We start from the raw sequence: 26,075 nt of genomic DNA, 5'->3' as shown, positions 1-26,075 counted from the left end.
GCCGAGGTGGGCAGATTACTTGAGTTTGAGACCAGCCTGGCCAACATGGTGAAACCCCATCTCTACTAATAATCCAAAAATTAGCTGGGGTTGGCATGTGCCTGTAATCCCAGTTACTCGGGAGGCTGAGGCACCAGAATCGCTTGACCCAGGAGACAGAGATTGTAATGAGCAGAGATCGCACCACCGCACTACAGCCTGGGCAACAGAGTAAAACTGTATCTCAAAACAAAACAAAAACAAAAAACAGAGAAAAGTTCTTGCCCTGGAGTCACTTTCAGGGTGAACCTTGAGAGTCACTCTAGAGTGAATGTAAATGTGGTCATGGATAGAAAAGTCTGGCACATATTGCTAACACGCAAAACCCTTGTTGAGCTTAGTGTCATGTTCTCCGTAAGACTCAGCATGTTGTTTGAACGCTGGGGCTATGCCCTTTACTTCTGTATTCCCAGAACCCAGTAAATTACTCAGGTAAATTTAAAAAACTTTGTTAAAGGTTAATTTAGTTGGAATTTTCTCTATTTTCTATTTTAACAAGAAAGATATAAGATTTCTCATATCTTTCTCATTCTCAGACAATTCCAAGGGGTTTCTATGTCTTATCAATTATAACTTCCTCATATTTTTCTTTCCTGTCATCTCTTCTCCTGCCTGTAATTTTGCACTTTTTTTTTCCCACCTGAACTATGAGAATGGGCTTTTAACCTATAGCTCTGCTTCTGGGCCTCTCTCCAATCCAACCAGACTGTTGGACTTATCTTTTAAAAATACTACCTGATCATTTCATCCCTTGGTTAAAACCTTTCAAAACTGATCTTTTTCCTACAAGATAATATCCAGGGTTCTTGGAATGGAATGCAATGTTCTTCATGACCTGGCCCCAGTTTTCCCTAAACCCCATCTCCTGTAACTTTCTTAGATGAAGTTGAGGCTTCAACCTGCCAAATCAGTAAATTACCCCAATTTACTATGCTGTGATATGACTGCTTCAGAGTCAAATATTCGGCTTTCTGGAATGTTCTTCCTGGCAACTCTTCATTCTTTGAGATTCAGGATGAGTTTCTACTTCTACAAAGTTTCAGATCTACCCAAGCAGTGATGAACTCATCACTTTCTTCCATGGAGAACAAATGGATTTGGAACTTTCTTCCGAGATAGCATTCATCACATGGGCTTGCAATGATTTGTTTGCGTGTTTCTTTCACCAGCTAGACTGAGTGGTCCAGCTTTATTTGCTTTGGCAAACTAATTGTTTCCTGTGGGGCCTGGGACCTGTAGGTCTGAATAAGTGCTAAATGAATGAGTATAAATCTGCTGATTTACTAAAAAATAACTGGGTTAAACTGTGAAGTCTGGTTGCAATATCAACTTACTAGCTAGAATTTACTGAGGAGTTGTCATTTGTCTATCTTCACTGAAAACTCTAAGACCATTGTTTTCCCCACTTTACAGAGGGGCAGACCAAGACACAGATGGACTAACTTGCTAAATAATACAGAATTAGTGCTCATGGTGCTTGAACTCAAGTCTGACTCCAAATCTGCCTGAAGCACCCTCCACACCTTTATTGGCAGGTCAACTCCTCCTCACTCTGCAAGGCTTGGTGGCAGAGGCACCTTTTCTGGAGGTGTTACAGATGGGCAGACAAAGACACAGATAGACTAACTTGCCAAATAGTACAGAATTAGTACTCATGTGTTCTTAATCACTCCTCGCAACACTGCAAGATCTGAAGATAAAAACAATATTGGGAATAAAAGATTTAGGGCTAGAAACTATTACAAGGCAAGCATTTGTGTAATTAATTGATCTCTGAGGGCTTAATTTACAATATTAACACATTTTATTCATTCCAAAAATGAAACATATGTTTAGAAAAGCCAATTATTAACAAAATCAAATGGAAAGGGGTGTAAATTTTCTCCTGGAGCTTACCAAATGCACCAGTGTGGGTGCCCCTGGGAACTGGTGAAAACCGATGACTTACCATCATACATGGAGATTGAGGTCCCCCCACCCAGGTGGGGTTTGTCCTGCCTCAGTTGACCGGGACACGAGATGCATGGTAAAGGTTTTGGCTGTCATTTTCTATCAGGACAGTGGGCAAAAGAACTGTCAGAGTCACAACAACCCCACCTTCACCATCGTTATCCTTGTGGTCTTCCTAACAGCCCTGTGAGGAGAGAAAGACAGGGATTCTATCTCCATTTCACAGATTAGAAAACAGAGGCCCAGAAAAGTTACATGAAGCCATCTATGCTCCATCCTCCACTATTTTGGCATTTACCATGGCGTTTATCCATATGAAAGCATTTTCTTTCAAGACGGCTTCCCGGAATTTTAGCAAGAATTTGAGAGCCAAGTATAAGAGGAGCTAGTCCCTCTGCCTTAGAAGGGAAACGTGCCCAATTTATTTTTGGTTTGACATTCTACTGCCGGGCGTTTCCTCTTCGCTGGTGTTGTTTGTAGTCAGGCCCCAGCTTTTAACATGCTGGTCTGGGGATGCACCTTAAGACTGACCCAGAGTAAGGACATTCTGATGCTGACATTTCCTGTCTCAATTTCCTTCCCTGCTTCCTTATGATTAATGGTCAGGCCTCCTCCCACCTGCGTTCCTGCCTTCCAGCCAGAGATGCACTATCCGACAGGAAGAGAAACTGTTTGCCTGCAGTTTTGTAACTAAAAATAACAATAAGAAAAATGTTCAATTAATCTCTTGCTTCCCCAGCCTGCCTTGCACCGGCTCTCTGGGTTGTGCTCACATGTTAGGTCGGTTAAGGTGCTGGCCAGTTGCAGAGTCTCTTTAAACTGCTAAGGAAAGCAGAGGCTGGAGGATTCCAAGCCAGGTCACAATGGGTAGCAGGCAGGACCTCAGGCCTGCTTTACTTTAAAAATGATCTCCTGTTCACTGAAAGATTACTGTGTGCCAAACACTATGCTAAGCATGCCATCTACATGATGTCATTTAATCCTCATAAATCAACCCAATGAGATAGTTTGCATCATCTACATTTTAAAAATAATAAACAGAATCAGAGAGGTTAAGTAAGGTGCCCAAGGTACACAGCTATTAGAGACAGGATTTAAGCCCAGGGTTCTCTTGATGCATTTTCATGAGCTTCTGATTTGGTTTTTCATTTTAGTAATTATAATTATTAAAATTGTAAACACTGAATTAACAAAACATTTTTAAGTCTTTAGTATTCACTGGGAAAGATGTCAAGTTCAGGGGGAAAACAGAAGTAAGAATAATTCCTGCCTTCAAGAAGTTTTCCATTAAGTGAAACAAGTCTGTTGTCTCTCACTTCTCATATTGAAGAAATATGGGAGTTGTTTGAAATAAAATCATATTTGTCCCACTCAACCTCAACATGATATAGTTGCTCTTCTATTTTGGACCCACTAGCAGACATTTGATATGTTTAGGATGAGTGTTTTTTTTCTCAACCATTAAAAAAATGTAATTCAAGTCTCAAGGCAATGATTACTCCTTTTCTATTGTGTTTTAACAAGTGGCACAGAGGGGTCAGTAGACCACTGGTAATAGACAGAACCTGTATTATACCCAACAACAAAAGGATGCCGGACCACCCCTGCTGCATGTCAGTAGGTGGCAGTCTGGCTTTGCACACACTGTGTGCCTGGGCTCAAGTGGGTTTCACAAATCCACGTGCCGTGGAAATACCCACCACCAACCTTTTCAGAGCTTTCTGGCCCTAAAAGCAATGCATTATCCAAACCTGAAGACATAAATGTTGTGATTGAGGCATTTCGAGAAACTCTTATTAGCTTGTCTTAGTTGAACTTTGGGAAGAATCTTATGGGGACTCAGATCCATAGCTGCTGTGTTTTACCATCAACTCCACCTTGTCCGTGGATGTCGTGCCTGCTTAGCACTCTCTCAGGTCTCACCCACCTGCGCCAGGTCCCTGAAATGGGCTGCCACTGCTCACCTGAATGGCTGCCTTCTTGTATAGCTAACTCAGAGAATTCAAATAGCTATGCCTTCCTCCAGGAATTCTTAATCTCCCAAGATATCATCAGTTGTGATGAAATGCTTGCAGGACTTTAATATAACCCTGTCAATGAAGACACCAACAATATGATATTTGTGATAATAATGGCTGACAAGTTTACCTCTGAATTATCTATAAAAAAAACTTGTTTGCTAAGAAAACAACCCCTAAAGATGAGATTATGGGAATCCTGTTGAATTAAAGGGAGCCAAAAATCATATATTCAATCATACATTGCATGAATTGTACCATTGTCTAGATGAAGTGGTATCAAAGTACATTCCATTCATAGAATCAAGTTCTGAAGAAACTCTGGAAATTTTGAGTTAGCGGTAATCTTGAGTCACTCCATTTACTAGAAAGAAGAAGGCAGCCTTTCTTCAGACATTTAAATCATATTATGGACTTTACACTTATAGTAGTCCAGTTTCTTTAAATTAATAGATTGACTAAATTAGTTTTACTCTATTTGGAGATCTAAGTAATTTGGCTAGTTTGACTAAATGAGTTTTACTCTGTTTTTGAGCTTCATATAGAAGCAAGAAATTGACATAATTATCTAATGACTTTCCTCATCACAAGATATTGGGTCAATTTCCTCTTTTTCTTTTTCAGGAAATACCTATTGGTGAGTGCCAAATAAAGCTCCTTAGGAAGCATCAGGAGCTCTTTAAATAAGCTGCTGGAAGCCACTTTTCATTTCTTTGCTGACAGAGCTGAGTGCCTATATCCTGGAGTTAAACTTGGGCCAGAAGGACTTTATCCCATCTGCTGGTGTGACAGAAAGGGTCCCAGGAGGGCATCTGCCCTGAAGTCCCTCCTCCATGATGCCAGGCATCTGAAATTCCACTTTTAGAGATGACCCCGATAGACTCTAAGTCTTTAAAGATTCACTCATACTAATGCAAATATTTCTGCAGGCCATAAATTAAAGGCTTGGATCAGTTACCACTCACTTTCCCACTGAGAAAGCCACCCAGGAGCTCTGTCAAGAATGTGCCCAGGCAGACACTTTCAGAGGGGAGGCATGTGTGGGGGTCCTGGGGTGGAGGAAGGGCACTGAGAGCAGAGATGACAGTAACCAGACTCCATCCATGACCCCCACGGCCCTCTAGGACCTGGGCCTGCCCACCTGTCCAACCTCAGCTCCCACCATTCACATCTTGGCTTCTTGGCCTTTCTCTTTGTGGACACACCATCCTCTTCCCTGCCTTAGGGCATCTATGGTGGCTACTTCTGGAATATTCTTCTCCAAGACCTTCTCATGACTGGTTCACCTTATTATTAATGTCTCCAATAGCTCCAATATTTCTGTCTCTGAGAGGCCCCCATTAATCACCAGCCTCAAGTCATCCTTCTTCCGTGTCTACCCCGATCACTCTCTATTATGCTCTCCTGGATTGCTTTATTCCTAGTGCTTCCATGTTGATATTATCTTCTTTATTCAGTTGACTACTTGGCTAATTACTGTGTTTCCTTACTAACCTTTGTTTTATTATGTGTCTTTTGTTAAAAGATTATGTTTTGCCTAATGCTGGACCCTTTTATCCACATCCTCTTGGAATTACCTACCATTGATGTGTTAGTCTGTTTTCACATTGCTATAGAGAAATACCTGAGGCTGGGTAATTTATTTAGAAAAGAGGTTTAATTGGCTCATGATTCTGCAGACCGTACAGGAAGCATAGTGGCTTCTTCTTCTGAGAAGGTGATATGGTTTTTCTGTGTCCCCACCCAAATCTCATCTTGAATTTTAATCCCCATAATTCCCATGTGTCATGGGAGGGGGCCGATGGGAAGTAATTTAATCATGGGGGTGGCTACCCTCATGCTGTTCTCATGATAATGAGTGAGTTCTCACAAGATCTGATGGTTTCATAAGGGGCTTTTACCCCTTTTGCTCTGCACATCTTCTTGCTGCTGTCATTTCAAGAAGGATGTGTTTGCTTCCCCTTCTGCCATGATTGTAAGTTTCCTGAGGCCTCCCCAGTCATGTGGAACTGTGAGTCAATTAAGCCTCTTTCCTTATTAAATTACCCAGTCTCAGGTACGTCTTTATGAGCAGCATGAGAACTGACTAATACAGGAGGCCTCAGGAAACTTACAATAATGGTGGAAGGCAAAGGGGATGCAGGCACATCTCACATGGCCAGAGCAGGAGGAAAAGAGAGAGGGAGAAGGTGCCACCCACTGTTAAACAACCAGACCTTATGAGAACTCTCTCACTATCACTAGAGTAGCACTGAGGGGATGATGCTAAACCATTCACGAGAACTCCCACCTGTGATCCGATACCTCCCACCAGACCCCACCTCCAACATTAGGGATTACAATTCGACATGAGATTTGGGCAGGGACACAGACCCAAACCATGTCAATTGATTAGATACTCAATATTTTTTATAGTATGAATAAATGAAGTAAAGAATCAAATATAAACTTATTACTTCAAGGCATGAGCTTGTCTGTTGGAATCAGTAACATGAGGCCATCAAGAACAGGGAAGGAGCTGAGATTTTATTTTACCTGCAAGCTAATGAGCTAGCCTGCCACAATTTCAGATATCCTGCAAGAAGATAGGAGATTCCTGTCATAGCAAGAGCCAGAGCATCAGGAGTTGCTGCAGTTTAGGCCCTAAGCCTGAATTTCCATAGGAAAACATATAGAGGGCAACTTGAGTGGGTACATTATAGGAGAAGAGCTCTGAGCTTAGGAAACCCAAACAGTTTATAACAGGAAGTAAGCCTGCCTGACTCCTTTCCTGGAGGGAGACATTATCTTTAATTATACTGGACAGTAGACAAACCTGCTCTTTGCCCCAGAGGAAGACACAATCTCTATATTCAAGCATATTCTTTTTAAGGGTGTTTGATTGTATAAAAACATCTTTGAAAAGACAGTCCACTCTGTTGGCAAGATATACAGAAATGTGAGAGACCCATGGAGAAGTGCCTCCTAACAAAGCCCGTCTTCCTGGTCTATCTTTAATCATTCCTTTATCCCATCTCTCCTTCCTACCCCAAGAAAAGCTCAAACAATGTTTGTTTAATGGAACACTTACTGCATCCTACCTCACATTTCTTTCTTTAGGGAGATAACTTGTCAATAAATGGACCCATTCTTACTGGAATGGCTGTGTGAGTAGCCCTGTTTCTAGAACTGTGGAGCTTTTCTTCCCAAACCAGGATACCTGTTTGTTAGTGGGTTCCTGGTGGAGTGCCATAGGGCAAAAAAACCCCTGGGGTTAAAAATGGAACATTTCCCTGGATCACAATTTTTACTAGAAAAAAATGGAGAAAAGTCTATTAACTTTTATTAAAATACATGTAAATATATTATGCAGTGAGTGCACATTCTCAAGGATTTTAAAGATAAAGAAAAGATTTCTTTGGGCAGTACTGCTACCTCTCCCCTGTCCCAGAGCATAGATGAACTTTTTCTTGCTGCTGTAGTGGAAAAATTTTAAGCTGTTTTATAGAACAGTGTTTTGAAAACTATGGATGATAACCTGGTAATGGGTTGTAAAATCATCCAGGTGAGTCTGGCCAACAATTAATAGTAATTTAAAATATTATAGAATGGACAATATCAGAGGGCATCTGTGATGGTTAATATTAAGTGTCAACTTGATTGGACTGAAGGATGCAAAGTATTGGGTGCGTCTGTGAGGGTGTTGCCAAAGGAGATGAACATTTGAGTCAGTGGACTGGGAGAGGCAGACGCACCCTCAATTTGAGTGGGCAGCATCTAATCAATTGCCAGCACAGCTAGAATAAAGGAGGCCTGAGAAGGTGGGAGAAACGGACTTGCTGAGTCTTCTGGCCTTCATCTCTCTCCCATGCTGGATGCTTCCTGCCCTCGAACATCAGACTCCAGGTTGTTCAGTTTTTGGACTCTTGGACTTATATCAGTGGTTTGCCAGGGGCTCTCGGGCCTTTGGCCACAGACTGAAGGCTGCACTGTTGGCTTCCCTACTTTTGAGATTTTGGGACTCGGACTGGCTTCCTTGCTCCTCAGCTTGCAGACGGCCTACTGTGGGACTTCACCTTGTGATGGTGTGAGTCAATACTCCTTAATAAACTCCCCTTCATATATACATCTATATTATTAGTTCTGTCCCTCTAGATAACCCTGACTAATAAAGACAAGTATTATTTTATTAAACATTTATTTCAGATTGTGGGTGTGAATGAGCTGGGCTGCAATGTTAAATGTATTTCTCACTTTGAGTTGCAGTCATAAAAATTTAAAATATACTACTCTAGAGGATGTTACAAAATCTAGAAATTATTGTTCATAAATATCTTAAAATCTATTGGGGAATTCAGACATGAGAACAAAATTAATACCAAATGGTGATGAAGACTTCAGAATCAGACTCTCAAATGTCTAGATGAAAAAGCTGAAAACATAGCAAACATGATGGATGATAGAATAAAAATGTCAAATAATCTCAGATTAAATTGGAGAACCATGAATGGAAAGGTAAATGATCAATGTGAAGTTCTGATTTTATATTTGAAAAAAAGGGATCCACCAAATTAGGAAACTACCGTTTCTAGGTCAAGCTGGATTATGGTTCTTGTGTATTTATTGCACATTTCATCACATCTGTGGAACTCTCTTCAGTGTGGGGAGTTTGTTTGCAGAGGCATTTATACACCTGGTAGATGGCATCTGGAAGAAGATGACCTGCAATGCGGAATTTTTACTTGGACAAGAGAACACTAGGGGAATAAAGGAAACAACATTTATTGATCAGGTACTCTATTTCAGGAAGCTTACACAACTGTCTTTATATATTTGGAAAATTTCAGCTGAAAGAGAGAGGGAGTAGAGATTGTGTCTGGCTTTAGACAGCTGCCAAAGCTATGGCGTTATAATAGCTTCCATTCATCGAGTGGCTACAGGTCACCAGGCATTGTAATTGACGCATAGCGATATTTCCTAGACCAACAACCATTTATCAAGCCCTGACTATGTGTCAGATATGATGCAAAGCATTTTACTTGGACTATTTTATTTAATCTTCCTAATAATCTTTTGAGGAAGGTACTAATTTTGTTTCCATTTGTAAATGGGGAAAGTGGGTCTATGAGAGATAGTCCCTTGCTTGGCATTGCACTGTTGGAGTAACCTGGGGATTTGCTATTGTCAATAAAATAGAGAAGGGACTCTGTTGCAAACTGTCACTTTAAAACTTCTAAATTATTTCTTAATTCACTGAGACTTGGTTACAGGCTAACTTTGAAGACCCCAATGACATCTGTTTTTCCTTGCGGAGCCCGAGATTCTGCATCTCAAGATGGTTCTCGGGGAATGAGTTGGAAAGCCACTGAGGAGTGAGCAGTGATGCTCCGGCTGGTTGGCTTCACTCGGAGGCGAGCTTTTCTTGCTGCAATGTTCTCTTCCAGCTCTCCCTGGCTCTCATGCCCTGGAGCACTTTTGGCTCCTTACCAGGCATCTTCTTTAAACACAAAGCACAATTTTGCAATTTCATCATCATTTTCTGAAGCCAGGGTGGTGCGTAGTGATGGTTTCCAACCGTTAAAGGTTTGATTCTGCATCTGTGTACTGGTCTCCAGTGCCGCCAACCCAGATGGAGGGCTGGTCCTGAGCCTTCGCTTTGAACTCGAGTGCAGTTGGGGGCTTGCAGCTTAATGACTTCAAGGAAAAATGACAACAAATAAAAGGTCCCTTGAGTGGACGGAGGTGAAGGGGAAAGCCCTGAGCCCTTTGCAGAGGAGCACGTGGCTGAGGCTGAAGCAGGAGCAGCCTCTGGGTGTTGGCTTCCTGTCCTGCGAGCCTACGCTGCTGTGTCAGGGACATGCGCTAAGTCACAGCCACCTCTCTGGGAGCGTTTCTCCACCATCAAAGGCTTCTGCGGACCCCAACTGCCTCAGAATTATTTTGGGGTTTAGTGCTTCTGTCAGGAATTTCTCCCACCTAAACAAATGCTCCTTCCTACTCCCCTTTTTCTCTCTCATCAGTCATTTGGTATCATGTAGTGAAGCTCTGACCTGGCAAATTTGAGATAAGTTTCATGTTTTTCTTATGTGATTCAGTGACAATCTCATATCTGGATCTTTGGGGCTTCTCCTTCTGCCCTTTTCCGGCTGAAATGGGCCTGGCAATGTTGGGGAATGGGTAGGTAGTTGTGTACAGAAGCACTTCTCAAATTTTGATATGCTTGCAAGCCACCTGGGGGTTTTGTTAAAAATGCAAATTCTGATTCAGTAGGTTTGGGTGGGCACCTGAGATTCAGCATTTTCAAACAGCTCCCAGATGATTCTGATGCTACGGGTCCAAGGACCACACTTTATGGGTTTTAACTTTGCCTGAACATGAGAACCACCAGGGGGAATTAAAAAATTACCAATGCCCATGCTCCATTCCAGACCCAATAACTTAGAGTTTACAGGAGTGGGATCCAGACATAGGTAATTTGTGTGTGTGTGTGTAACATTCTTCAGGTAGTTTTGTTTTGGAACCACAGTTGATAACCATTAGATTTGGATTAGTGGGAAAAAGTATTAAATTCAGAGACATAAGCCAAAGTTCTATCCCAATTATACTACTTCTGTCAGGCCTCTGAGCCCAAGCTAAGCCATCATATCCCCTGTGACCTGCACGTACACATCCAGATGGCCGGTTCCTGCCTTAACTGATGACATTCCACCACAAAAGAAGTGAAAATGGGCTGTTCCTGCCTTAACTGATGACATTACCTTGTGAAATTCCTTTTCCTGGTTCATCCTGGCTCAAAAGCTCCCCCACTGAGCACCTTGTTACCCCCACCCCTCCCCACCAGAGAACACCCCCCTTTGACTGCAATTTTCCTTTACCTACCCAAATCTTATAAAACGGCCCCACCCCTATCTCCCTTCGCTGACTGTCTTTTCAGACTCAGCCCGCCTGCACCCAGGTGATTAAAAAGCTTTATTGCTCACACAAAGCCTGTTTGGTGGTCTCTTCACATGGACACGAGTGAAAACTTCCTTAGCATGTATTAGAAAGATGCACGCACTTGCACTAGTTATAACATATAATAATAATGGTGTTTTCCTCCACTCAGCCATTTAGTTTTTACCATTTTACGGAACAATCCGTGATGGCTCTCCATTCCAGATAACATACACTCTCGGCTCCTTGTTTGGCATTAGAAGTCCTCCATATTTCGTCCATCTGTGGCCATTTCCTGCTTGCTATAGTTTGGTTTGTTTGTCCCCTCCAAATACCATGCTGAAATTTGACCCTCAGTGTTGGGGATGAGGCTTAACAGGAGATGTTTTCGTTCTGGGGGTAGATCACTCATGAATAGATTAATGTCCTCCCTGAGACTGGGGGATTGCAGTCAGTGAGTGTTGCTCTATTAGTTCCTGCAAGAGCTGGTTGTTAAAAAGAGCCTGGTTGCCTCCTTGCCCTCTCTTGCTTTCTCTCTCAGCATGTGGTCTGCACACGCTGGCTCCTTTTCACATTCCACCATGAGTGGAAGCCATCTGAGGCCCTCATCAAAAGCAGATGCTGGTGCCATGCTGCTTGTACACCCTGCAGAACTGTGAACCAAATAAACTTCTTTTCTTTATAAGTTACCTGACCTCAGGTATTCCTTTATAGCAACACAAATGGACTAAGACACTACTGCACATGAATTTTGGCCCCATCTTATCCCTGGGCACACTATGAGCTATCCAATCACCTGCTTTGGCTTAAACTAGTCCATCTGCTGTGCAATCTCCTTCTACTCTGCCTTCTTCTCCGATTCCTCATAATATTTGGTCACAGCCATCCTTCATGGCCTACTTCCAATTTCAGTTATTCTAAGAAACCTTCCCTTACACCCTTTCTAGTGAGTATGAATCCATGTTTTATCATACCTTCCCTCTCTCTTGTATAATTTATCAGTCTACTTTTGTCAGTTATTTTTATGAATATCCTTTTCCTGCTTCAGATTGTGAACTTCTAGAGGACAAAGACCACCTCTCATTTCTCTTTCTATCCCTCCTGGTGTTATAGGAGTTACTAAGAAATTATTTTAGGCAGATAGAGAGGAAAAGGCGTCCTTTTCATTTCTTTTAAAGCAGCCCCAGAAACGTGTTTTTTTTCTAGCAGGAAAGCCCTGGCTCTTGGAGCCAGTGGCAAGCTTTGATATGCAAATGATAGTCATTAGAAACTAGGTCCACCCAAACATGGCGATTCCTGCCCTCTTCTTCTTGCCCTTGCCCCCACATGTGCCTGGCAACATGGCCACCCCCACATAGCCCCACGTGTGTAGAACATCATGGCACACTGCATTTGCATATTAAAAGGCTAGGGTGGGATGGCCAATTTTTTCATGGGCTACGTGAGTGACAAGCCTGGTCAAACCAATCCCCTGAGCCCTATGCAAATCAAACCCCACAACCTCCAGCCTCCTCATATAAGCAGCCACTTTTCCTCCACACAGGGGGTTTTCTCTTTGTTCAAATCCCCCCTCCCTCTGTCTCTGTATGAGGGAGCTGAGAACAGTGTCTGTAAGAGATAGATGATGGCCAGGGCTTTGGGTTCAGAGGCCTCCTCAGTCATAGCCAGACAGTGCGTCCAGCATGGAGTGACTCTTTTAATCTGAAGTAAATTCAAAAAATTCTGCACAGTCCAAGTCATCTTTGGTTCAAAGGCAGGCTATGTCTCTCTGACAGAGAACAGGAGAAGCTTGGGTTTGACTTCATCTTGGAAGGTTCACCTGGCATCTCAAACTGGGAATTCTTGAACTGGGAATGACTTAGGATGGGGTCATAGTTCTTGAGGATGCTTTGTGCTGGAGGGAGGGGAAAGGAGCTAATGTGTATTGATCACCAACCATCTATTAGGCAGAATATTTTATCTGTATGATATCATTGACTGTGAAATGAATATTATTGTTCCTGTTTTAAGGATAAAGAAAGTGAAGATCAGCTAGATTACTTAACTGCCTGAGGCCACACAGTTAATACATGACATAGCCCAGGTTTGCACTAAACTCTGACTGACTCCAAAACCAATACTACCTGTTTTGAAGGAGAGAATTTACATCTGATTGTCCCCCATCTCTAGCTGAGATTCCCTTCTCATGAAGATAAAAGACAATCCACACTGCTCCTGTGTCTTCTTGACCAGGACTGGGTTAATCTCTTTGGGGACCCTCCTCCTCCTATTCATTCTAGATTGTAAACTCAGTGAAGGCAGGGATGGAGTATTTAACCATTGCCGCTGATGCTTGGGATCCACTGGGGATTGGTTTTAGGAGCCCCCACCACCTCAAAATACTAAAATCCAAGTCCGTTATATAAAGTGGCATCATGAGGATCCATGGATGTGAGACCCATGGATACAGAGGACCAACTGCATATCTCGCTCTCCAGTAGGAGTTAGAATAGACCAAAGATTAATTCTACAGGCTTTGTTATCTGGCGATGGCTGGGGTTTTAGCCTGCCACTCAATAACTTGGTAATCTTGGCAAACTACCTGAATTTCCTGAGCCTTGATTTCTTTTTACACGGTGGATTGTGGTGAACATTAAGTAGAGGAAAGTACTTAGCTGAGTTCCTCACACATAATAGACATGCAGTAAATTTTAGATAATCCAAACTCTTCCAAATATTCTCTAGTAGGGTGACTCTGGACCTAAACAGACAAACACATTTTGTACCTTTCTGTAATTCAACTTAATTCTAATATAGATCCCCTTTCTTCTGGGAAGAGTGGAAATACTCAGTGTGAGTCTTTCCTTCCCTTTCCAGGTGGGTATATATGTGGGCTTAAGTAGTGCAAGGCACGATAGGAAGGGGAACATCTGCTCCTTCATGGCATCAGTCCACAGAAACATCGATTGTTCATTGGGTCTTCTGTTGATTCCTGTGCAGATCCATTCCCTTTCAAGAGCCTTGCTTCTTTCTTGGGTCTCAATCTGGGCCAAGAGATCAGTTTCTTCTACCACTGGGTCTCACCAATCCTCTCGTGGGTTTTGCTGTCCCCATGAGACCCTAACCAGGAGGCAGGACCCAAGACCTTCCCTCTGGGACCTGCCAATATTCTCTTCCTGTTGTTGACAGACTCCATGCAACACAGACATGCTGACATATATACTCACTGTGTGTCTCTCTCTTTTATCTTCCACAAGTCTGGAGAATCTTTTTCTAGCCTGAGAAGGAGAAAATGTCCTCTCTTACTCCCGGTGGGCAATTTGTCCAAGCTTTCTATTTCTCTAGAGGCATCTGCCTTTGGAACCCAAAAGACAAAGGATTCTTTTTTATCCTCTCCTTTGCTCAAAGTCACACCTTTCCTCTGAGGCCAGGAGCAGAAAATGGCTTAATTAGGATGTGGGTGGAGGGGAGGGGGGAACCAACAGGGGGAAATAGATGTGCAGGGGAAACCATGGGCTGGTGTTTGAGAGGCATCCACCCAGCTCAGCTCCCCTTGGCTTCATTCTCCCCAGAGGTTCAGGTAAGACCCTGTTTTTGCCTTTCATCCTTCTTGTGTTCTTAATCTTTCACTTTGCTAATTCTGTGGGTCTTCTGATTATCTGTGTGATGAAAGCGTTGCATGCAATTGTTCCTGTAGGCTTTGCCTTGCTGATTAGATGGCAAACTCATTAGTAATTTCCTACAGAGCCTATCTGTGTTCTCAGGCAGTGAATGTTCCAAAGACTGTTGACTGACTCACACACAGAGGTGCGGGCACATACACTGCTGTCTGTCTTCATTTTCTTTTCATTTGTCCTCGTTAACAAAGAGGCTCTTATAAACGTTTCTAAGTCCTTGTTATCACCTGAGGCTATTTCTATATAAATAATTATCTCAAATTACTTACGTGCCGTATGACAAAAATCCACAAAAGAAATGTAGGCCTCTTAAAATATGAACTTTGAGTGATTGCTTATCTAGAAAGTCAGATAGCCTGTTTTAAAATGTATCAACCACAAAATATTTCTTCCTGAGTCACTTGATGTTTATCCTTATGGAGCCCAGGAGGGACAGAATGTGTAGCATGGTGGGACCTCCGTAGAGACGCAGGAAGGGAAGTCAACCAGGACTGAGCCGAAAGCCATTGCTCGTGTGGTGGGCGGGGGCGGGGGATGTTGAGGGAAACTAGACTTCTGGTTTCTGGTCAAGTATGAGCGGGACTTGGAACAATGAGGAAAAAACTGAACAAACTGAAAAATCAACAACTCTTCTTCTATCTGTCATGCGCGTCCGTGTGAAGAGACCACCAAACAGGCTTTGTGTGAGCAATAAAGCTGTTTATTTCACCTGGGTGCAGGTGGGCTGAGTCCAAAAAGAGTCAGCGAAGGAAGATGGGGTGGGACCATTTTATAGGATTTGGGTAGGTAAAGGAAAAAAGGGGGTTGTTCCCTGGCGGGCAGGAGTGGGGGTCACAAGGTACTCAGTGGGGGAGCTTTTGAGCCAGGATGAGCCAGGAGAAGGAATTTCACAAGACAATGTCATCAGTTAAGGCAGGAACAGGCCATTTTCACTTCTTTTGTGGTGGAATGTCATCAGTTAAGGCAGGAACCAGCCATCTGGATGTGTACATGCAGGTCACAGGGGATATGATGGCTTAGCTTGGGCTCAGAGGCCTGACATTCCTGTCTTCTTATATTAATAAGAACAACAAAATGAAATAGTGGTAAAGTGTTGGGACAGTGAAAATTTTGGGGGGCAGTATGGAGAGATAAAGGGCGATGTTTCTCAGGGCTGCTTCGAGCGGGATTAGGGGGGCAGCGTGGGAACCTAGAGTGGGAGAGATTAAGTTGAAGGAAGCTTTTGTGGTAAGGGATGACATTGTGGGGTTGTTAGAAGGAACATTTGTCATTTAGAATTATTGGTGATGGCCTGGATACGGTTTTATATGAATTGAAAAACTAAATGGAATAAGAGAAGGAGAAAAACAGGTATAAAAGGTCTAAGAATTGGGACAACTCAGGACATCTGATTAGAGAGTGCCTAAGGAGATTCAGCACAGTCCTGCCAGCAAAGATTATTTATTTACTTCAAGAGTTAAGAGTGGCAGTCTGGGGATAGCACCAGGAGATAACGGCTGTGATGGCTTGGAGAAACAGTGTAAACCGGCAGTGTAAACAAGAGCAGGGTATGTATGAGTAGTTGAGAATGGTGAATAGGAGTATGACTAGACAGAAGATAGTAGGGATGACAAGTTTTTTGGGGGCACAGTCTAAGTTGGTCTCGTGTCTGGAATGAGACTGGGGCCTAATAAAAAGGAGTGTCTATACAGGAGCTCAAATGGGCTGTACCCTGTAGCATTCTGAGGACAGGTCTGACTTCTGAGAATGGAAAGTGGTAAAAGTGTTGTCCAGTCCTTTTTAAGTTGGTGGCTGAGCTTGGTGAGGTGTGTTTTTAAAAGACCATTAGTCTATTCTACTTTTCCTGAAGACTGAGGACTGTAAGGGATATAAAGGTTTCACTGAATACTAAGAACCTGAAAAAATGCTTGGGTGATTTGACTAGTAAAGGCTGATCCATTATCAGACTGTATAGAGGTGGGAAGTCCAAACTAAGGAATTATGTCTGACAGAAGGGAAGAAATGACTGTGGTGGCCTTCTCAGACCCTGTGGGAAAGGCCTCTACTTATCTAGTGAAAGTGTCTACCTAGACTAAGAGGTATTTTAGTTATCTGACTCGGGGCATGTTGAGTAAAGCTAATTTGCCAGTCCTGGGTGGGGGCAAATCCTCAAGCTTGATGTGTAGGGAAGGGAGGGGGCCTGAATAATCCCTGAGAAATAGTAGAATAGCAGATGGAACACTGAGAAGTTATTTTCTTGAGGATAGATTTCTACGATGGAAAGGAAATGAGAGGTTTTAAGAGGCGGGCTAGTGGCTTGTACTATAGCATAGCCTGCCTTTCTGGTGTGTGGTGATTAGGCCTGTTGGAACTGCCATCAATAAACCAAGTGTGATCAGGGTGAGAAACAGGGAAGAAGGAAATGTGGGGAAATGGGGTGAACGTCAGGTGGATCAGAGAGATGCAGTCATGAGGGTCAGGTGTGATATCAGGAATAATGTGGGAGGCCAGATTGAAGTCCGGGCCAGGAACAATGGTAATTGTGGGAGACTCAACAAAGAGTGAGTACAGCTGAAGGAGCCGGGGGAGCAGAAAGTATATGCGTCAGGTGTGAGGAAGAAAATAGATTTTGGAAATTATGAGAGCTGTAGAGTGAGTTGAGCATAGTTTGTGATTTTGAGGGCCTTTAAAAGTATTAGGGCGGCAGGAGCCGCAGCACGGAGACATGATGGCCAGCCTAAAACAGTAAGGTCACGTTGTTTGGACAAAAAGGCTACAGGACGCGATCCCGGTCCTTGTGTAAGAATTCTGACTGCACAGCCCTGCACTTCGGCTGTGTATAATGAAAAGGGTTGGGATGAGTCAGGGAGAGCTCGGGTGGGGGCAGTCTCTAAAGGTGTCTTCAAGGAACGGAAAAAGGAGTGGGGAAAGGATTTAGGATTTATGGGGTCAGCTAGGTTTCTTTTTGTAAGTTTATATAATGGTTTTGTTAGGATGGCAAAACCAGGTATCTAAAGTCGAAAGTATCTAACCATGCCTGGGATGTAGAAGGTGTTGGGATTTGAGAGATCAGTCAGACACGATCGGCAGGGAGAGCACATGTATTTTTATAAGAATTATGCCGAGACAGGTAACAGATAAGGAAGAAATTTGGGCTTGACTGAAGTAATGGGGGATGTCCGTGAAGCCTTGAGGCAGTACAGCCCAGGTAATTTGCTGAGCCTGATGGGTGTCAGGGTCAGTCCAAGTGAAAGCAAAGAGAGGCTGGGATGAAGGGTGCAAAGGAATAGTAAAGAAAGCATGTTTGAGGTCCAGAACAGAATAATGCGTTGTAGAGGGAGGTATTGAGGATAGGAGAGTATATGGGTTCAGCACCACTGGGTGGATAGGCAAAACAATTTGGTTGATAAGGTGCAGATCCTGAACTAACCTGTAAGGCTTGTCTGGTTCTAGGACAGGTAAAATGGGGAAATTATAAGGAGAGTTTATAGGCTTTAAAAGGCCATGCTGCAGCAGGCGAGTGATAACAGGCTTTAATCCTTTTAAAGCATGCTGTGGGATGCGATCTTGGCATTGAGTGGGGTAAGAGTGATTAGGTTTTAATGAGATGGTAAGGGGTGCGTGATCGGTCGCCAAGGAGGGAGTAGAGGTATCTTATACTCGTGGGTTAAGGTGGGGGGATACAAGAGGAGGACACAAAGGAGGCTTTGGATTGGGAAGAAGGGTGGCAATGAGATGTAGCTGTAGTCCAGGAATAGTCAGGGAAGCAGATAATCTAGTTAAGGTGTCTTGGCCTAATAAGGGAACTGGGCAGGTGGGGATAACTAAAAAGGAGTGCTTAAAAGAGTATTGTCTAAGTTGGCACCAGAGTTGGGGAGTTTTAAGAGGTTTAGAAGCCTGGCCGTCAATACCCACAGCAGTTATGGAGGCAAGGGAAACAGGCCCTTGAAAAGAAGGTAATGTGGACTGGGTAGCCTCTGTATTGATTAAGAAGGGGACGGACTTACCCTCCACTGTGAGAGTTACCTAGAGTGTCTGTGATGGTCCTGTAGGCTTCCAAGGCGATCAGGCAGTGTCAGTCTTCATCTGCTAAGCTGAGAAGATCTGAGAAGGAGTCAGTCAGAGAGCCTTGGGCCAGAGTTCCAGGGGCTCTGGGAGTGGCTGCCAGGTGAGTTGAACAGTCTGATTTCCAGTGGGGTCCCGCACAGATGGGATGCGGCTTAGGAGGAATCCTGGGCTGTGGGCATTCCTTGGCCCAGTGGCCAGATTTCCGGCACTTGTAGCAAGCTCCTGGGGGAGGAGGTTCTGGAGGAACGCCTGGCCGCTGCAGTTCAGGCGTTTGGAAGTTCTTGTGTGCTGGAGATATGGCTGGGGTTTGTCTCACAGTGAAGGCAAGGAATTGCAACTTTTTTCTATTATTGTACACCTTGAAGGCGAGGTTAATTAAATCCTGTTGTGGGGTTTGAGGGCCGGAATTTAATTTTTGGAGTTTTATTTAATATCGGGAGCAGATTGGGTAATAAAATGTATATTGAGAATAAGACGGCCTTTTGACCTTTTAGGGTCTAGGGCTGTAAAGCGTCTCAAGGTTGCTGCTGAATGAGCCGTGAACTGGGCTGGGTTTTTTATATTTGATGAAAAAGAGTCTAAACGCTAACTGATTTGGGAGAGGTCGGATAAAGAAAAAGGAGCATTAACCTTCACTATGCCTTTAGCTCCAGCCACATTTTTAAGAGGAAATTGCTGGGCAGGTGGGGGAGAGCTAGTCGAGGAACAAAACTATAAGCCGGACCGGGTGTGAGGAGGGGAGGTGATAAAAGGATTATAGGGTGGAGGAGTGGAGGCTGAGGAAGAATTGGGACCTAGCTCAGCCTGGTGAAGAGGGGAGAGGTCAGATGGGTCTGTAGAAAAGGAAGATTAGAAAGACTCAGCAACACTTGGGGTTCGGACTGAGGGGACAGGCGGGAGGGAAAGGAGGAAGATTTGGTACGAGTTGCATTGGGCACAGAGACTAGGAAGGGACCAATGTGTAAAAGAATGCCTGGACGTCAGGCACTTCAGACCGTTTGCCTATTTTACGACAAGAATTATTTAGATCTTGCAGGATGGAAAAATTGAAAGTGCCGTTTTCTGGCTATTTGGAACTATTGTTGAGTTTGTATTGGGGTCAAATGGCATTGCAGAAGAAAATAAGGCATTTAAGTTATAGGTCAGGTGTGAGTTGAAGAGGTTTTAAGTTTTTGAGAACACAGGCTAAGGGAGAAGAAGGAGGAATGGGGGGTGGAAAGTTGCCTATAGTGAAGGAGGCAAGTTTAAAGGAAAGGGAGAGCAGACACACGGAGGGAAGTGGTTCGGGGGTTCTTACCCTCCAGAAAAGCAGGAAAGGGGTCGGGGCGCAGAGATACGAGGTCGGGGCATGGAAATAAGGGATCAGGGTGCAGAGATATAAGAGGTTGAGGCGCAGAAATAAGGGATTGGGGCGCAGAGATATAAGAGGTTGGGGCATGGAAATAAGGGATCCGGGTGCAGAGATATGAGGTTGAGGTACTTGCCCCTCCTCCAGAAAAGCAGGACTTGCCACTAAGGGTGAAGGAGAAGGGGTTGAGGGGTTCTTGCCTCTCCCCCAGAAAAGCAGAGAATGGGTAGAGACAGGGAAGAGAAGGGGTTGGGGTACTTGCCCCTCCCCCAGAAAAGCGGGACTTGCTGCTAAGGGTGAAGGACCAAGGCAGGCGTCCCTGCGTGGTCTGACACCTCTGAAACGTGGGTGAATAATCAGAGAGGCATCCCTGCAATGATTAAACACCAAAGGAAGGCTGCCTTCCCAGTCCGTGACCGGCGCTGGAGTTTTGGGTCCATGGATAAAACGTGTCTCCTTTGTCTCTACCAGAAAATGAAAGGAATTGAAATTAAGAGAAGGGAGAGATTGAAGTGTGGTGCCAAGATTGAAAGGAGAAAGAGGTTGAGGGATAGTGAGGGAGGTTGGAGAAGAGAGTAAAAAGAGGCTGCTGATCGGATTTGAAATTGGTGAGATGTTTCTTGGGCTGGTCGGTCTGAGGACCTGAGATCGTAGGTGGATCTTTCTCATGGAGCAAAGAACAAGAGGACAGGGGATTGATTTCCCAAGGGAGGTCCCCCGATCCGAGTCACAGCACCAAATGTCATGCGCGTCCGTGTGAAGAGACCACCAAACAGGCTTTGTGTGAGCAATAAAGCTGTTTATTTCACTTGAGTGGGGGTGGGCTGAGTCTGAAAAGAGAGTCAGCTAAGGGAGATGGGGTGGGGCCGTTTTATAGGATTTGGGTAGGTAAAGGAAAAAGGGGGGTTGTTCTCTGGCAGGCAGGAGTGGGGGTCACAAGTTTCTCAGTGGGGGAGCTTTTGAGCCAGGATGAGCCAGGAGAAGGAATTTCACAAGACAATGTCATCAGTTAAGGCAGGAACAGGCCATTTTCACTTCTTTTGTGGTGGAATGTCATCAGTTAAGGCAGGAACCGGCCATCTGGATGTGTACGTGCAGGTCACAGGGGATATGATGGCTTAGCTTGGGCTCAGAGGCCTGACACTATCCATCAGAGAAGTGAGGTCACAGGGCAAAATGCTGTCCCTAAGATTGAAGAGACAAAGGCAGATGGAGAGAATCACAGCTTACCAGATCAGAAGCCCCAGAGCAGAAAACTCTTCAGGAACCAGGACCAGGGTAGAAAAAGCTAAACTCAAACTGATGAATTTCTCAAGGCTCCTTGTGAACAAGCCTGAGAGTTAAAAACGCCTTGGGGTCCAGGTGTAGGGTGAGGTGGGGTCCTACTCTTTCGCGAGTTTTACCTCCAAAAGCCCTACAAGGTTCTCATAGTGAAAATCAGAAAAAAAAAAATCCCTTTGTTTTTCCAGCAGGTGAGAAAAAATAATAACCTTTTTGAATTATACACAGAAAATTCTGTGGTTTTTGTTGTTGTTGTTGCTGTTGTTTTAAAGAGATCTGCTCTCAAGAGAAACTATTATACTTTACCAGTGCTTCAACTACGGGGGTTTCACAAAAGACTGATTGACATGGGGAAAGGAAATACCCACCTTCAGCACCCTCTGGTTTTCATGTTGGCAGGTGGGAAAAGGCAGTAGGAAACAAAAGAAGCAAAACTGAGAAGTGCTTGGGAAGGTTACAGCCCGAGGACACAAGCTCATCTGAAAACCGGGCCCTAATTATAGGACTATCAAGCATTTCTCCTTCCCCACATCTCATCATCACATTAATAGGGCTCCTGTGGCATAACAGAGGATTACAACAGAAAAAAGCATGCAGCTCAGACATTATTTAAGAAGAGTTTGGACAAAACGGATCCAGGTACTGAGGCTAGCACCAGAAAGGGCACCCAGGTGGTGGCTGGGATGCCACAGTCAAGTGAACAAGAAGATGAGGCCAGGATGGACCTGGCAGTAATGTGCCAAGCTCTGTACTTGGGAAAAAACCAGCATAGAGTCTGCTACCTTGCAGATATCCATCAATGACTCACAAACATCCTTGTAAAATTGCATCTATGACAAGGGACCCAAGGTAGAGGTATATTGTGCTATGAGAACCTAACATAGGGGAAATCAGTGTGATTGTAGAGGTCACAGAAAGCTTTCCAGAGGAGGGGCTTGAGGAAGATCTAAGAGTTGAGTGAGGATGCTTTCCAGGCAGAGGGAACAGTTCGTGCAAAAGTTCTGAGATGGAAGCAGCATGGTGAGTATGAACAACTGCCAAAACCTGGAACCCCGAAATCTTGAGTCTATGAGAGAGATTGTCAAAAGAGGATGGGTTTCATTAAGAGGTTGGAAGGAACTGCTGGTTAATACTTAGGAACTAGGCAGTCTGTGTGTCGCAGACATTTTCTTTAAACCCCTAGGCAGTTTTAGAAAAATTTAGATATCACATATGAATGATATCCCGTCTAAAAATAGCATGAGAAAAAGTAGGATGATGGCGTGTGTGTGTGTATAGGTATGCCAGTTCCAGAAATCATTTATATAGTCTAGCAGGAAGCTGAATCTGGGGTATAGGAACTTGATGCAAAAGTTAAAAAAAAAAAAAAATAAGGTGAGAACTCAGCCTGAACAAAAAGAGTCATGGCCTGAAAGTTGGCAGACCTTCGTCCGGGCCCTGTCTGTGACTGCTCTGACTGTGGGCTTCTCTAGCCCCTTTAACTGTATACAGGGCAATTTTCTTATATCCAAGATGGAAATATTTCTTGATCTTGCCAGATCTTGGGTGTGGTGAAAAACACCAAGTTCACATATGGAAAGCAGGTCTGTAGGAAGATGGTATAAACAATACAGAGGCTGTCACTTCATTCATTCATGGCACCCATTTCAGTGGACACGTGTCTATTGAGCATCCTATATGCTATATGCTAGGAATGCAGTGGTTAGTACAACCTGCAGGGTCCCTACACTCAGAGCTGGACTCCTGCCATCTGGCTAATGTCACTCAATGAATGTCAGTAGCTCTGCACAATCAAGTGCTGGGATTAAAAGATAGAACAGGTTTTTTTTTTTTCTTTCATGGAACTCAGAATTCACTGAGAAAGAAATCTAATAAACTGTGGAGGGCACCATGAAATAGGAGTAAAAGACACGGTGGGGGTTGTTAGCAATTGAACTGGTGGGGATGCAGACAGGTGATTAGGAAATCTTTCAAAAGAGTTGAGTTTTGAAAGGAGTCAGGAGGGAGGATTATACAGTGATGTAATTAATCAGTTTTTTTATTAGCATAAAATGTTTGACGTATTGGCACTTCTGCAAAAACTCCATATATGTTGCTAAAAACCATGTCTTCTGCAAAATTGCAGATTAAAAATAATAGGATTTATGAGGAAAATGGGATTAGGAGGATCCCTCAAAATCAATATCACTTTGTAACCAAAGATAGATAAAAGCAATAATAATCCAATAAAACACTAGCCTGGTGAAAACTGCATGCTGGCCTGTGCACCTAGTATTGGTCCTTTGCAGCCCAAAGCCCTGGAACTTATGCGTGGTTCATTTCTAATAGTGACAATTTTCATCAACATTAAAATTTAATTCAAGGCAAAGTTTTCTTCATCCTTTTCTTTCTTAACATGGAGAAAATATATTTGCAGCCTTTTCATCTGTAGTTGTAGCTTCCCCAAATAGGTTTAAAATAAATGTGGTTGTTTATGAAGTCTCTAAAGCAGCCAGATTTGCACTAAAGTAACTTCTGTAGGATTTTAAGCTTTTGTCTTTACGTCTTCATGTATTTCTAAGGCCTTTTCCTTATTTTGGAGAAAGCTTGCACTTGATTGCATGAAAAAAAGATGTGCTCAGGAAAATGACAGAAGCAGTCACAAAATTTCTGGACACAAACATCATTCTTTCATTTCACAATCAGATATGAGCTAATTTGTGTTTAAGAAATAAGCATTGCAGCAGAATTGATCATAAATCATTCCACGAAACAAAGTCCCTGGAAACTTGTTCATTGAAATAAGTGGTGTTGTCTGCATAGTACGAAAATGGACAAATAATATGCTTTATGGCAACAAATGCTCAAAAACTTTTGGAAACTCTTCATTTGGAAATACTTTCAGAACATGCTGTGGGCTGAATAGTGTTCCTCCCAAATTCATGTGTTGAAGCACTAACCTCCAATGTGACTGTATTTAGAGATACAGTCTTTATGGAAGAAATTAAGGTTAAATGAGGTCATCTCCAGGGCTTTCTCTAGGAGATCCAGTTGAGGCCAATGTAGGTCCCCATTCTGATAGGATTAGTGTCCTCAGAAGGAGAGACACCAGAGTGCTCTCTATCTCTCTGTTACTCTCTCAGTGTCTCTGCCATGTAAGGACATGGTGAGATGGTGGCCTTCTGCAAGCCAGGAAAGGAGTCCTCACCAGATCCAGCCATGCCGGATCCCATTCGGGACTCTCTCCAGTGACATTTCTTGTGTTTCACACTCCTGGTCTATGGTGTCTTGTTATGGTGGCTCAACTGACTAATACAGAGCTCTTATACAGTCTTTCAAATATCCTCAGAATAGTAAATTTTTGTCTTAAGAAGGCACATTTTATATTTGGAATCCACTAAATATTTGAAGCCAAGGATATAGAACAAAGTGGATGAGTGAACAGCATAAGAACATTTTTAAAAGTAAGAAAAAACAATGAAATGTAGTTATAAAGTAAAAACATTGCTTTGGATTGGATTTGGGAGTAATTTACAAAAATGAACAAAGGACAGCGTCTTTGTGATAATTGTGCAGTCTCCAACAGAACCACTTTGAAGGACAAAAGTCATTTACAAAATTATGTTTTTTCTGAATTATAAAAGAACAAAGACATGTTAATTCATCGTAGAAAATTCCAAAATTTTGGGAAATTATAAATTAATTAAAAAAACCCAGAAATGTACTATCAAACCATCTCCAGAGATAACCACTACAAACATTTTGTAAGAGTTTATTCCAGAATGCTTGGCCCCCAAATATCCACACGTACACTTACACAAGCTCATATATTTGGGATCACACTGAATATGGTGTTATGTAACTTGTTTTGTTTCCATTTAACATTATGTTATGAGCATTTCATAAGTAATCTAGCAGACTTGAAACAATGCAATTATATGTTTGTATAATATTCCATTCTATAAATATGCCAATCACCTTTTAAAATTATCTACTGCCAGACATTAAAAACGTTCACATAGTTAAATGTTACAAATAATAAGATTTAAAATGACACAGTATTCCATGAACTCGTCCAAAAATGGATAGTTAAAGGAGTTCTTGAATCTCACTTCTGTTCTAGAAAGCTAAGTGTGCCAATTACTCCCAGTGGGGACAATTTTTGAAGAAATGAGTATATAGTAGAAAAACCAGGGTCAAGAGTTTTAAAGTAATCACCAGATAGGCCGTATTTTAGGTAGAATTACATCACCAGTGTGGACTCTTAATCCTGTAATTGGCTCCAATCTTCCCCCATGTACCATAAATTTAATCAGAGTGGTCTAATGTCTCGAATCAATGTTTCCAACTTTTTGCAGTAAACCACTTAATGCAAAATCCACAGCTCTATAAAACCCAATTATGAAACTTTCTCCTTCTTATAATCAGTTAATCATAAAGCTCTCTTGTATATACTCAGCAAAAGAAAGACAAATGATACACACCCTAGAATTCTCTAACACAGCTGAGTTTTAGTTTTTCTTGAAGGAACAATCACGGAATGTAGGCTACAGTTCCATGCAGTAGTTACAATAAACCGAGAAGAAACAGAAATAGGATGAGGTCTGTTTCTCATCCTATGCCATTTTATGTCCCTATTATTTGGCAGATCTTGAAGGACAGAAGAGAAAAAGTGGGAGGATGTTTCCAAAGCCACATCCCAGTCTTGGACCAACTTGAGTGTGTCTGGGTGGCTGTGACAGAGGCATGGGGGACCCTAGGCCCGAGAGTGGCATCTTCTGTCTGGTTCATCCTTTGGGCTCCTAGAGAATGGGACCGTCATCCTCAGCAGTGGAAAGTCCTTGC

Source organism: Pan troglodytes, chromosome 14 (genome assembly GCF_028858775.2).
Source record: "Pan troglodytes isolate AG18354 chromosome 14, NHGRI_mPanTro3-v2.0_pri, whole genome shotgun sequence".
NCBI lineage: Eukaryota > Metazoa > Chordata > Mammalia > Primates > Hominidae > Pan > Pan troglodytes.
This window is presented reverse-complemented; position numbering follows the sequence as displayed.